Raw genomic sequence first — 14,442 nt, forward strand, 5'->3', positions numbered from 1 at the left:
TGTGTGTGTGTGTGTGTGTGTGTGTGTGTGTGTGTGTGTGTGTGTGTTTTAAGGCTCCCTGGGTAACCTTGATGCTGACCAGCTTTAGGAACCACTGTCAATGAAAGCAGAGAGAGTACAAGGTCCAGGAAGCCTCAGGTTACGTGTATATAGGAAGAAATACACTAGGTGAAGCCTTACCAGTCTCCTGCCAGGGGCCTGCCTTTGCTCTGGCGCTGGGAGTCTGCACACAGAATGTGGAACTTGGAATGCACGCTGGAACCTGGCACTGTTGATTCCGTCTTCACACAGATGACCCCTGCAGTCTGACCAGGCAGCTTGAATCCAAACAGCCAGGCTGTCACTGGGGAAGGCTGGCCAAGTTTGCCAAGAGGAGGCCAAAAGGGATTTCCTTGGCACCCGGGGCCATGACCAGGGTTATCCTTGCACACTCAGAATCTCAGTTAAGTTGGCACATGGTAGCCTTTAGCTCTGGGGTGGGCTCACCTTAACAGGTACGCATGGGGACCCAGGCAGCCAGTTTGCTAATTTACTCACTAAAAGTACAGCTGTCATGTTGGTGGATCATGGCCTCCTTTCCTTCTATGTGAGTTGCACGTGAAGCCAAACCTGAAGGTTATTGAATAAGAAACCAGCACACGCAAAATTCACCAGATGGTCTTTAAGAGAGCCACACCCACAACAGGGGATGCTGTGTTCCAGCTCATGAGGGAGGACATCCTCTTCATGCCCAGATAGGGCCTAATGGGCATCGCCAGCTTCCACAGCATCGGCGTGGGCTCTGCAGTCAGACTGCCAGAATTCAGATCCTGATTCTGCACTTATCATTTGTATGACTTTGGCAAGGCAGTATACCCCTCAAGGCCTCAGTTTCCTCATCTGTATAATAAAAATAATAGCAGCCACATCATTGGATTATTGTAAGGATTAAATGAAAGAAGTGAGATGTTTAGCACAATGCTAGGTGTGGTTAATCTTCTTGTCTGGTAGTTATTATTATCATCATGACCACTACTACTACTATTATCGTCCTCGTCTCCTCTGATTTAGGCCTCACTCTTCATCACAGTTGTTCTGTGTGTACAGGATACCTATGAATGATTAGGTTTCCACTCACTAAAGTGGAAACATATTCTAGTCTTGCCTCTTCGTAACAAACTTAGCAGCCCTGCCTGGAGTTAGTGACCGTCCTCTCCACAACACTTCATGGTACCTTTGCCCACAGTCTCAGGTGGCCAGCCATATCCTTTGTGATGGTGGGGGAAGTTCCTGAATTCCAGGGGATGAGATGGAAGTCATCTCACAGTCTGTCACACATCTTTGCGCCTGAATCTGCAGTCCTGAGTTCTCGTGTCCCCTTCCTGCACCCCCACTTCTAAATAGCTCATTAGTGCTGGGACATGAAGGCAGCTGCAGGGTGGGGCAGAGTTAAAAAGCAGGGATTGAGCAAGTGCCTCTGCAGGAACACGTGTGCCCATGTAATGTGTCTGGCAGATGTAACTTCCGGTCTGTCTGGGATAGAGATTATGAGCCCACATGGGCTTGTGACTTAAGCAAAACAACAAAACAAACCAAGAAATGTGAAACACACATGTCTGTTCTTGCACGAGGGCTCAGATACTTCTACACCGCTGAAGCAGGCGGATATTGTAAGTGGCACCCACTCCGCCTATGCTGGGGACAGCAGAAAGGGCCCTCCAAGCCAGACTTGGCTCTCGTGAACCCTTCACTACTGGGGCCTCCCCCTAAACACAGCCTCAGTCCCACTTAACAGCTTTGGCTTATGCTGCTGTCTTGGCTATGTTTCCCTCCACTTAATAAATCCTATCCATATATTCAGGCCCAGTTTAAGCCCCACCACTCCTTGATCTCTGGACTCCTCCTCCAAATGACAGCATGGTCTGTTTTCCAGATACAATTCAGAGCTGGATTCAGTGTTTGTTTTTCCAGTTATTTTTGCTTTTGCTTCCTTTAGGAAACTTCTTTGAAAATGAGAATCTCCTTCCCTAGCAGGGACTGAGTGCAGATACATGCTCCTTTAACATGGATTGATTGGATTAAAGGCTTGGGGATGGGAGGATTTTTTTTTTTTTTTTTTTTTTTTTTGCCTTTTTAAAAATTGCGAAATACAAAATGCAGTCAGAGAAGTACATAAAACAGCAATGTCTGGCTTTATGAGTATTACGAGGCAAATATCCTTTAACCACCATCCAGATCAAGAGAACATTGCCGGCATCCCAGAAGCCTCTCCATATGACCTTTGGGAAGCAGACATTTCCAAACTGGTAATTGTATATTTGTGGGCATGGGAAAAGTCTTTATTTCATTTTTAGAAATGAGTCTCACCATTATGCTGAGGCTGATGTCAAATTCTTGGGCTCAAGCAATCCTCCCACCTCGGCCTCCCAAAGTGCTGGGATTATGGCCATGGGCTACCTTGCCTGGCCTGGGAAGGATCTTTAGAGGAAGTGTGAGCTGGGAAATCTCTTCTCGGGCCCATGCCTGCACGAGCTTGGGAGCATCTTGGGGAAGTGCCAAATCCACAGCACCATGAGATGGAGGAGGCAACCGCAGGGAGTGCTTGGTGGGCAAAATGTGTCTGTCAACCTGGAGCCCTGCTCAGACCCTGAAGCAACTGCTCTTCATTCCAGCTGGGATCTGTAAGCAAATCTGAGGTCAGATGTGTCTGGGTTGTGCTTCCTACCCCTAGACAAAAGGGAAGCAGGACCAAACGTGGGCCTCCAGACACTTAGAGATTGCAGACTGAGGAAGGAGGAGAAGGGGCTTTCCAGAGCTTGGAGCACAGGGCAACTTACAGGGCCCAGGAAGTGGGTGAGAAAATGTAGAGGAGTAATGACTCCTTTGGGGGATTTTAAATATTCAGTATGTGGGAAGTGGGGCATCCCCTCTTCTGTTTTTCTTTCTTTTATTATTTATTTATTTATTTATTTATTTATTTATTTATTTTTGAGACAGAGTCTTACTCTGTCGCCCAGACTGGAGTGCAGTGGTGCGATCTTGGCTCACTGCAACCTCTGCCTCCTGGGTTCAAGCGATTCTCCTGCCTCAGCCTCCCGAGTATCTGGGACTACAGGCGCGTACTACCACGCCTGGCTAATGTTTTGTATTTTTAGTAGAGGCGGAGTTTCACCGTGCTAGCCAGGATGATTCGATCACCTGACCTCGTGATCCACCCACCTCAGTCTCCCCAAGTGCTGGGATTACAGGTGTGAGCCACTGTGCCCAGCCCTGTCTTTCAAAAAGTATTTTTTGGCTGGGTGAGGTAGCTCATGCCTGTAATTCCAACACTTTGGGAGGCAGAGGTAGAGGACTGCTTGAGCTCAGGAGTTCAAGACCAGCCTGTGCATCATAGTGGGACCCCCATCTCTACAATTTTTTTTTTTTTTTTTTAACTAGCCAGGAATGATGGTGTGTGCCTAGCTACTTGGGAGGCTGTCCTAGCTACTTGGGAGGCTTAAGTGGGAGGATTGCTTGAGAGGTCAAGGCTGCAGTGAGTTGGGATTGTGCCTACTGCACTCCAACCTGGGCAACAGAGTGAGATCCTATCTCAAAAAAAAAAAAAAAAAGTACTTACTGAACACCTACTATGTGTCAAGCACTGGGCAGACACCAGAGATAGAGCAGAGAACACGACAGACACCAGCTCTGCCTCCCAAGCCCATGAGGAATGGGGGAGAGGAACCGTGGGCAGGTAACACACTAAAGTAGGGTGTTTAGGAACTGACATTTCCAAGAAAGCCGAGAATGAAGGAATCCCATCCCTAAGCCTTCCTTCCAAGCTCATCATAGGCTCTTTTATAATGTATTGGGTTTTTTTTTTCTTTACTTCTGCTAAAAACAAAAACAAAAACAGGGCCAGGCATAGAGGCTCACGCCTATAATCCTAGCACTTTGGGAGGCCGAGGCAGGCAGATCAGGAGTGACCTCAGATTTGAGGTCAGGAGTTAAAGACCAGCCTGGCCATATGGCAAAACCCCATCTCTACTAAAAATACAAAAATTAGCTGGGCATGGTGGTGGGCCACTGTAGTCCTAGCTACTTAGGAGGCTGAAGTAGGAGAATCGCTTGAACTCAGGAAATGGAGGTTGCAGTGAACCAAGATTGCACCATTGCACTCCAGCCTGGGTGACAGACCGAGACTCTGTCTCAAAATAAATAAATAAATAAATAAATAAATAAATAAATAAATAAATAAATAAATAAATAAATAACAGGATAATGGCAGAACGTGCAGGTTTGTTACATAGGATATATGTGCCATGGTGGTCTGCTGCACTTATTGACCCATCCTCTAAGTTTCCTCCCCTCACCCCCAACCCCCAAAAGGCCCTTGTGTGTGAAGTTCCTCTCCCTGTGTCCATGTGTTCTCAATGTTCAACTCCCACTTATGAGTGAGAACATGCAGTGTTTGGTTTTCTATTCCTGCGTTACTTTGCTGAGGATGATGGCTTCCAGCTTCATCCATGTCCCTGCAAAGGACATGATCTCATTCCTTTTTATGGCTGCAGAGTATTCCATGGTGTGTATGTACTACATTTTCTTTATCCAATCTATCATTGATGGGCATTTGGGTTGGTTCCAAGTCTTTGCTTTATAAATAGTGCTGCAATAAACATATGTGTGCATGTGTCTTTATAGTAGAATGATTTATAATCTTTTGGGTATATACCCAGTAATTGGATTGCTGGATCAAATGCTATTTCTGATTCTAGATCCTTGAGGAATTGCCACACTGTCTTCTTACAATGGTTGAACTAATTGACATTCCCACCAACAGCGTAAAAGTGTTCCTATTTCTCTACGGCCTCACCAGCATCTATTGTTTCCTGACTTTTTAATAATTGCCATTCTGACTGGCATGAGATTATATCTCATTGTGGTTTTGATTTGCACTTCTTTGAAGATCAGTGATATTCAGCTTTTTTTCATATGTTCATTGGCCACGTAAATGTCTTCTTTTGAGAAATGTCTGTTCATATCCTTTCCCCACTTTTTGATGGTTTTTTTTATTGTAAATATGTTTAAGTTCCTCGTAAATTCTAGATATTAGACATTTGTCAGATGAGTAGATTGCAAAAATTTTCTCCCATTCTGTAGGTTGCCTGTTCACTCTGATGATAGTTTCTTTTGCTGTGCAGAAGCTCTTTAGTTTAATTAGATCCCATTTGTGAATTTTGGCTTTTGTTGCAATTGCTTTTGGCATTTTTGTCATGAAGTCTTTGCCCATTCTTATGTCCTAAATTGTATTGCCTAGGTTTCTTCTAGGGTTTTTATGGTTTGGGGTTTTACATTTAAGTCTTTAATCCATCTCAAGTTAATTTTTACATAAGGTGTAAGGAAGGAGTTCAGTTTCAGTTTTCTGCATATGACTAGTCAGTTTTCCGATCATCACTTACTGAATAGGAGATCCTATCCCCATTGCTTGTTTTTGTCAGGTTTTTCAAAGATCAGATGGTTGTAGATGTGCAATGTTATTTCTGAGGTCTCTGCTCCATTGCCCTATATGTCTGTTTTGGTACCAGTACCATGCTGTTTTGGTTACTGTAGCCTTGTAGTATAGTTTGAAGTCAGGTAGCGTGATACCTCCAGCTTGGTTCTTTTTGTTTAGGATTGTCTTGGCTATATGGGGTCTTCTTTGATTCCATATGAAATTTAAAATAGGTTTTTTTTTTTTTAATTCTGTGAAGAATGTCAATGGTAGTTTAATGGGAATGCATTGAATCTATAAATTACTTTGGGCAGTATGGCTATTTTCATGATGTTAGTTCTTCCTATCCATGAGGATGGAATGTTTTTCCACTTGTTTGTGTCCTCTCTTATTTCCTTGAGCAGTGTTTTGTAGTTCTCCTTGAAGAGGTCCTTCACATCCCTTGTTAGCTGTGTTCCTAGGTATTTTATTCTCTTTGTAGCGATTGTGAATGGGAGTTCATTCATGATTTGGCTCTCTGCTTGCCTATTGTTGGTGTAAAGGAATACTTGTGATTTTTGCACATTGATTTTGTATCCTGAGACTCTGCTGAAGTTGCTTATCAGTTCAAGAAGATTTTGGGCTGAGATGATGGAGTTTTGTAAATATAAAATCACGTCATCTGCAAACAGAGGCAACTTGACTTCCTCTCTTCCTATTTGAATACCCTTTATAATGTATTGTTGACCTGAAGATGTTTAAACAAGGTATGGGATGGTTTGAGACCTTCCATGGGTAACAACAGAACACCAATAGGGAGGGAAGGAGATGAAGATAAATGAAAGAACATAAGGCAATTTAGGAAAACTCAGACAAGAAAATGAGGTTTCAGGGCACATCAATGTAGTACCTTAACTTGGAGGCAAGTCACCTGGAAAATGTAGAAAGTTGTATTATTTATTAAGGAGAATTTATCCAAATAAATAAAAATCAATCACATCTTTATGGAGATCCAACTTCAAGCAATGCCTTGTGGTTTCAGAGAGGGCCCTAGTTTAAAATAGCAGAAAAGTATCTGGCACTCAAAATGGGATGGGATAAGGGGCAGGAAAGGACACAGCCGGAGTGACTGCAGACTTCAGCTGAGGGAGCAGCCCTGTGGGCAAGGTGCCAGTCAGGGAGGGAGTAGTAATGATGGGTACTGACAGAGGGACTGTCATCATAAGCAGAAAGAAAGTAAGACATTCTGGATGGGGAGAACACTGTGGGCAAACGCCTGCTGGTGGAAAGGGGTCTGAGGTCTGGGTGTGGAGAGCAGGTGGGTTTGGCAGTAGCCAAGAGACTTGCAGAGGACAATGTCTAGAAAGACACTGGGGTGCGGCTGGAGAAGGGTGGAAATGTCTGCCTGAGAGTTGGGGCATTATGCAAAAGAGCCCGTCAAAGGCTTCTTAGCATGGCTATACCTTCACCAAACCTGGGCTCAGGAAGATCAGCCTGGGGGTGGTGGGGGCAGGAGTCTTGGACTCTATGCCAAAAGCCAGAGGGAGCCTGTACCCAGTGAGGGCCAAGACACAAGACAAGGCATCGCGAGTAGAAGGAAGAGATGTGGCCCATGGGCTGCTGGGTGTCAGGTCTGAGGATTCGGCCTCTGGCCACACAGAACAGAGCAGCTCAGCTTGGGGTGAGAGTGTGAGAAAGCAGGGACAGGCACTCTGCCCGCTTGCCAGCAAGCTTGGGAGAGAAGGCAAGGGCGAGAGAGTTCATTTGCTCTGGAAGTAACAGGAGACACCTGGAGAGGAAATCGGAAGGGCCTGAAAAGCTTCATCTCTGCTTCAGTTGCTGACAAGGGGCCACATAGAGTTTTGTTCCAAGAACTCCACTCACACCGGCAAAGCAGGCTTTGGTCAGGACTGGAGAAAGCTAATGGCTACAGGCAGGGGAAGAAACCTTTCTCCCAAAATAATTTACATGAAGAATTCACAACCGAATTTCTCCTTCTAAAACGTCTGCAGGCAGGTTACTTCAAAGCAGTCAGATTCTCCCCAAGAGTCATTTGCTTCAAAGCTGCATATCTAGAAGTTTCCAGTGGCAGTTTCTCCAAAAAGAAAAGACCTTCATTTCCATCCCCGTCTAAAGGGGCAAGTACTTCCCTGATCTGCTGCCTTAGAAAATGTGGACTAGGATGTCATAAGATCTGATTTTTTAGAGAAGTTGGAAATCCTATTTTAAAAGTGAAACCTATCTTTTTTGTTCTATTGTGGTAAAATGTACATAACAAATTTTGCCATTTAACCATTTTTAAGTGTACATTATTTATTATTATTATTATTTTGAGACAGAGTTTCACTCTTGTTGCCCAAGCTGGAGTGCGGTGGTGCGATCTTGGCTCACTACAACCTCCACCTCCTGGGTTCAAGTAATTCTTGTGCCTCAACCTCCCGAGTAGCTGGGACTACAGGCGTGCATCACCACGCCTGCCTAATTATGTATTTTTAGTAGAGACGGGTTTTCGCCATGTTGGCCAGACTGGTCTTGAACTCCTGACCACCAGTGATCCACCTGCCTCAGCCTCCCAAAGTGCTGGGATTACAGGTGTGAGCCACCACACCCTGCCTTTTTAAGTGTACATTTATGTAGCATTAAGAATATTCACATGGTTTTGCAACTATCACCACCATCCATCTCCAGAACTTTTTCATCTTCCCAAATTTAAACTGTGTATCCATTAAACACTAATCCCACATACTCTTCCCCAAGTAACTATTGGCAACCACCATTCTACTTCCTGTCTCTATGAATTTGACTACTCCAGGTACCTCATATAAATAGAATCATAATATTTGTCCTTCCTTGGCTGACTTATTTCACATAGTATGATGTCTTCAGGATTCCCCATATTGTAGCACTGGTCAGAATTTCCTTCCTTTTTGTGGCTGAATATTTTCATTGTGTGTATATACCACATTTTGTCTACTCATCCATTCATAGAGACTTGGGTTGCTCTCCCTTCTTGGCCATTGTGAATAATGCTGCTATGAACATGGGTATATAAATATCTATTCAAAGACCTGGTTTCACTTCTTTGGGGTATATGCCTAGAAGTGGAATTGCTGGATCACATAGTAGTTCTAAGCTCAGTGTTTTGAGGAACGTCCACACCCTTTTCCCCAGCAGCCACACTATTTTACAGTTCACAGCAATGCACATGGGTTCCAATGTTTACACAACTTTGCCAATACTTGCTGTTTTCTGGTTTTGTTTTTGTTTTTTTCTTTCTTTTGTGTCTTGGCTCTGTTGCCCAGGTTGGAGTGTAGTGGCATGATCATAGCTCACTGCAGCCTCAAACTCCTGGCTCAAGCAATCTTCCCACTTCAGCCTCCTGAGTAGCTGGGACTACAGGTGCACACCACCATGTGCGACTAATTTTTTTTTTTGAGACGGAGTCTCGCTTTGTCGCCCAGGCTGGAGTGCAGTGGCGTGATCTTGGTTCACTGCAAGCTCTGCCTCCCGGATTCACACCATTCTCCTGCCTCAGCCTCCCGAGTAGCTGGGACTACAGGTGCCTGCCACCATGCCCGGCTAATTTTTTGTATTTTTAGTAGAGACAGGGTTTCACCGTGTTAGCCAGGATGGTCGTGATCTCCTGACCTTGTGATCCACCCACCTTGGCCTCCCAAAGTGCTGGGATTACAGGCATGAGCCACTGTGCCCAGCCAGTCCAACTAATTTTTAAATATTTTTGTAGAGGAAGGAGTCTCACTTTGTTGCCCAGGCTGGTCTTGAACTCTTGGCCTCAAGTGATCCTTTCCCTTAGCCTCCCAAAGTGCTGGGATTACAGGTGTGAGCCACCATGCCTGGTCCTGGGTTTGTTGTTGTTGTTGTTGTTTTAAATAATAGCCATCCTAATGGATATGAAATTACCCATTGTGGTACCATTGTGGTTTTGATTTGCATTTCCCTAATGATAAGCGATACTAAGCGTCTTTTCATGTGCTTATTGGCCATCTGCTTATCTTCTTTGGAAACTGTCTACTCAAGTTCTTTGCCCATTTTTAAAATCAGGTTGTTTGTTTTTTTGTTGTTGTTGAGTTATAGAGGTTCCATCCCTCTGTGGTCCTGAGCACTCACCTCCAGCCACAAGCCAGTGCACTCAGTCAGCAGAGACCTGCATTGGAGTGTCTCCAGGTGTGGACCGTGACCCTCTGGTGGACTGTGAAATCATTTAGTAGGTCATCACTGAATAAAAAGAAATGAAACCAAATGGAATAAAAATTCCAGAATTCATTACAGGTGGTAAGGTTAATTATTGTTATATCAAACCTTTTGTTATATGTATAGATATATGTGCACACACACACAAACAATATATGTATGTGAATGTATTCCAGTTCACAATGAAAAATGTATTTGTTACTGCAATTTGCAGGACAAGATTTTTGAGAAACACTGCACTACAAGTTAAATAAATTCACCCTTCTTAGAAAGCAGTGAAGCAACCATCTGTTGTTACTTAAGACGATCTTGGAGGGTCTCATGTACCCACTCAATCCACTTGTCAAAGTATTCACCCCCCGAAATAGCCCTCTTTGAAGGTGGGAACGGGGTGGTGGCAGTGATCTGAGAGTCTGGCTGCATGGCATATAAGCAGTCTATATGGCTAATAGTGGGCATGCCCCATGTGCTGTGTAGACACGGGACATCACAGGATGGTGACTCCTCCGGGGCAGGACTCCCTTCTCCCACTTCATGAGGGTGGAAACCAGGCTGACCCTGGAACAGGAGGTCTCCCTCTGCCTTGGAGGCTCCATGGACAGCATCTTGGTGTCACAAGATGCATCTGGGACTGGGCATCAGAGGCTCAGACCCCAGTCCTGATGCCACTCACAGGCTGGGCAATCTGGATGAAGGCTGACAATCTGCTTGAATTCACCTAGAGACACAAAACTACTTCTGTAAAACCAGGATGTTGATGAGGAGTCCTGTTGCCCTCACGGTGGAGCTGAGAAGGCCAAATAGTGGAAGAAGCAAATAAGCTTTGTAAAGTGAGGGAGAAATATCAGATGCTGTCATTTACAAATCACCACTTCCCTGCCCATGGGCTCCCAGAGCTCCTCATTCTGCCCTTCCTTGAACCATACTCCTAGAGCTGCCTATGGAGAAGTTGACCCAGGTTGGAGGTCAGAGCCCCAGGAAGCCTCCAGAGGGGCCAAGGGTAGGTATGAAGTCAGCAAGGAACCCTGGGAAATAGCCCTTCAAAGGCAGCTGGCTGCCCAGGCCTCTAACCTGGAAGTCGTGGGTAGGGATAGCCCCCAGAGGGAGGGCAGGAACACCAGAAGCAGTTTCTACTAGTCCTCAGCCTCGAGTTACACATTCAGATGCCCAACACTGCTTTGATACTGACTTGATTCTCACCATGACAAGTCCTGGCTAGCTTCACGTTTGCTGTTAGACACAGCTCAACCTAATGCAGGGAAGGTACTTGTTTGCAAGGAAGAGACTGTACCCATTCAATGCTGTCCCTCACCACGCCTGGGGGCTTCCTCGGTGATCTTCTTGGGAAGAGGACTATTTCTGACCCACTCTGCACTCATCTCAACACTGCCCACAGAGTCTAGTACATAGCAGTAGCTTAATAATAATGATTTGACTGGGTGTGGTGGCTCATGCCTGTAATCCCAGTGCTTTGGAAGGCCAAGGCAGGAGGATTGCTTGAGGCCAGGAGTTTGAGACCAGCCTGGGAAACGTAGTAAGACCCCATCTCTACAAAAAATTTTTAAAATGAGCTAGGCTTGGTGGTGTGCACCTATGGTCTCAGCTACTCAGGAGGCTGAGGCAGGAGGATCACTAGAGCCCAGGCATTTGAGGCTGCAGTGAGCCGTGATTGTGCCACTGCACTCCAGCCTGGGCAACAGAGTGACACCTGTCTTTAATAATGATGATGATAATAATAATAATTTATTGAACCCATGGATGAATGGGTGGGTGGTGAGGAAGTAGTCTCCCCAATAGACTCTCAACAATCTTAGGAATTTGCAACCTTCTTTGAGTTGAAGGAGAGAGGGGTACAAAGATGATGAATGTGAGGGTGATGCAGTGGCCTGATCAGGGCTTTCAGGGAGCTCAGGGCAGGAAATGTTTTTAAACCAGAAAGAAATTATTTCAGTATATTTATAACCTGTCCTCTTACATTGTTGCAAAGGGGGTTGGAGGATATCCCTGACTGTATGGCATCTGCTGGAAATTCCCACCTTTAACTGAAGGTCTCAGGATCACTCAGTTCAGGCCACAGCTGCACCTCTCCAGAATGCAGCTTGGTCTCCTACCACCTACATACAGAGCCCTCTCCTCTTCCAGCCCCAGGATTCCCTGGTCCCTACAGCATGTGAGAGATCAGGGTGGCTCCAGGAGAGAAGCACTGGGCTGAACAGAAGCCAAGAAGAGGTTCAGGTCTGTGCACAGTAACGGGATGGTGCTGGTGGGTGGCGTGGTCATGCCCCCAATTCTGCCACTATCTCAGGGTAGGTCAGGCAATCCAACTTTCAGGAACCAAGAACCATCACCCTCCTCCCTTCTCTAATACTCATTTCAGAGGTCAGTTTGTCATTGAGGTCTTCAAACACAAAGATTCTCATTATTACCTGCTTTCCCTGGCCACCTGCTCTGCACTCTCCCCAAGAGTTATTATATATGACACAATTATCAGTATGGTTGGATTTAAGTCTTTTATCTTGCTATTTATTTTCCATTTTAACAAGCTATTCTTTCTTCCTTTTTTTCCTCTTTTCCTGATGTATCAGTTTGTTCTCACATTGCTAATAAAGACATACCCAGGACTGGGTAATATATAAAGGAAAGACGTTTAATTGACTCACAGTTCAGCATGCCTGGGGAGGCCTTACAATCATGGCAGAAAGCAAAGGGGAAGCAAGACACGTCTTACATGGCAGCAGGCAAGAGAAAGCTTGTACAGGGAACTCCCCTTTGTAAAACCATCAGATTTCGTGAGACTTATTCACTAGCACAAGAACAGCACAGGAAAGACCCGAGCCCATGTTTCAATTGCTTCCTACCGGGCCCCTCCCATGGCACGTGGGAACTATGGGAGCTACAATTCAAGATGAGATTTGGGTGAGGATACAGCCAAACCATATTACCTGACTTTTTTTTCTCTTGGTTGGTGGACACATTTTTTGAAATTGAGGTGAATTTAAAGTGAATATTTCAGTAGCATTTATTACATTCACAAAGTTGTACAACTATTGCCTCTATCTAGTTTCAAAACACTTTTATCGAGGCGGAGCAAGATGGCCAAACAGGAACAGCTCCAGTCTCCAGCTCCCAGCGTGAGCGACACAGAAGACAGGTGATTTCTGCATTTTCAACTGAGGTACTGGGGTCATCTCACTAGGGAGTGCCGGACAATCAGTGCTGGTCAGCTGCTGCAGCCCGACCAGCAAGAGCTGAAGCAGGGCGAGGCATCCCCTCACCTGGGAAGTGCAAGGGGGAAGGGAATCCCTTTTTCTAGCCAGGGGAACTAAGACACACAACACGTGGAAAATCGGGTAACTCCCACCCCAATACTGCACTCTACCAAGGGTCTTAGCAAACGGGCACACCAGGAGATTATATCCCACACCTGGTCAGGAGGGTCCCACGCCCGCCCACGAAGCCTCCCTCATTGCTAGCACAGCAGTCTGCAATCTAACTGCAAGGCAGCAGCCAGGCTGGGGGAGGGGCGCCCACCATTGCTGAGGCTTAAGTAGGTAAACAAAGCCACTGGGAAGCTAGAACTGGGTGGAGCTCACAGCAGCTCAAGGAACCCTGCCTGTCTCTGTAGACTTCACCTCCGGGGACAGGGCACAGCTAATCAACAACAACAACAACAACAAAGCAGCAGAAACCTTTGCAGATGCAAATGACTCAGTCTGACAGCTTTGAAGAGAGCAGTGGATCTCCCAACACGGAGGCTGAGATCTGAGAATGGACAGACTGCCTGCTCAAGTGGGTCCCTGACCCCTGAATAGCCTAACTGGGAGACATCCCGCACTAGGGGCAGACCGACACCCCACACCTCACACGGTGGAGTACACCCCTGAGAGGAAGTTTCGAAAGCAAGAATCAGACAGGTACACTCACTGTTCAGCAATATTCAATCTTCTGCAGCCTCTGCTGCTGATACCCAGGCAAACAGGGTCTGGAGTGGACCTCAAGCAATCTCCAACAGACCTACAGCTGAGGGTCCTGACTAGTAGAAGGAAAACTAACAAACAGGAAGGACACTCACACCAAAACCCCATCAGTACGTCACCATCATCAAAGACCAGAGGCAGATAAAACCACAACGATGGGGAAAAAGCAGGGCAGAAAAGCTGGAAATTCAAAAAATAAGAGCGCATCTCCCCCTGCAAAGGAACGCAGCTCATCACCAGCAACGGATCAAAGCTGAATGGAGAATGACTTTAACGAGATGAGAGAAGAAGGCTTCAGTTGATCAAACTTCTCAGAGCTAAAGGAGGAATTATGTACCCAGTGCAAAGAAACTAAAAATCTTGAAAAAAGAGTGGAAGAATTGATAACTAGAATAATTAATGCAGAGAAAGCCATAAACGAACTGACAGAGATGAAAACCATGACACGAGAAATACATGACAAATGCACAAACTTCAGTAACCGACTCAATCAACTGGAAGAAAGAGTATCAGCGACTGAGGATCAAATGAATGAAATGAAGCGAGAAGAGAAATCTAAAGAAAAAAGAAGAAGAATAAACAAAGCCTGCAAGAAGTATGGGATTATGTAAAAAGACCAAATCTACGTCTGATTGGGGTGCCTGAAAGTGAGGGGGAAAACGGAACCAAGTTGGAAAACACTCTTCAGGATATCATCCAGGAGAACTTCCCCAACCTAGTAGGGCAGGCCAACATTCAAATTCAGGAAATACAGAGAATGCCACAAAGATACTCCTCGAGAAGAGCAACTCCAAGACACATAATTGCCAGATTCACCAAAGTTGA

At 45.5% G+C, this 14,442-nt stretch overlaps 1 long non-coding RNA gene across 1 annotated transcript in view; it reads right to left on the reverse strand.

The window, feature by feature from the left end:
- Nucleotides 1-9,551: 9,551 nt before the first annotated feature.
- The window catches only part of LOC116418451, a 25,171-nt gene continuing 20,280 nt past the window's right edge, over nt 9,552-14,442 (reverse strand). The window contains exon 5 of the long non-coding RNA XR_004228477.1: nt 9,552-9,664. This is a non-coding gene — a long non-coding RNA (uncharacterized LOC116418451). The remainder of the gene's footprint in view (nt 9,665-14,442) is intronic.

The sequence above is a fragment of the Piliocolobus tephrosceles genome, chromosome 15, assembly GCF_002776525.5.
Source record: "Piliocolobus tephrosceles isolate RC106 chromosome 15, ASM277652v3, whole genome shotgun sequence".
In the NCBI taxonomy this organism is placed as follows: domain Eukaryota; kingdom Metazoa; phylum Chordata; class Mammalia; order Primates; family Cercopithecidae; genus Piliocolobus; species Piliocolobus tephrosceles.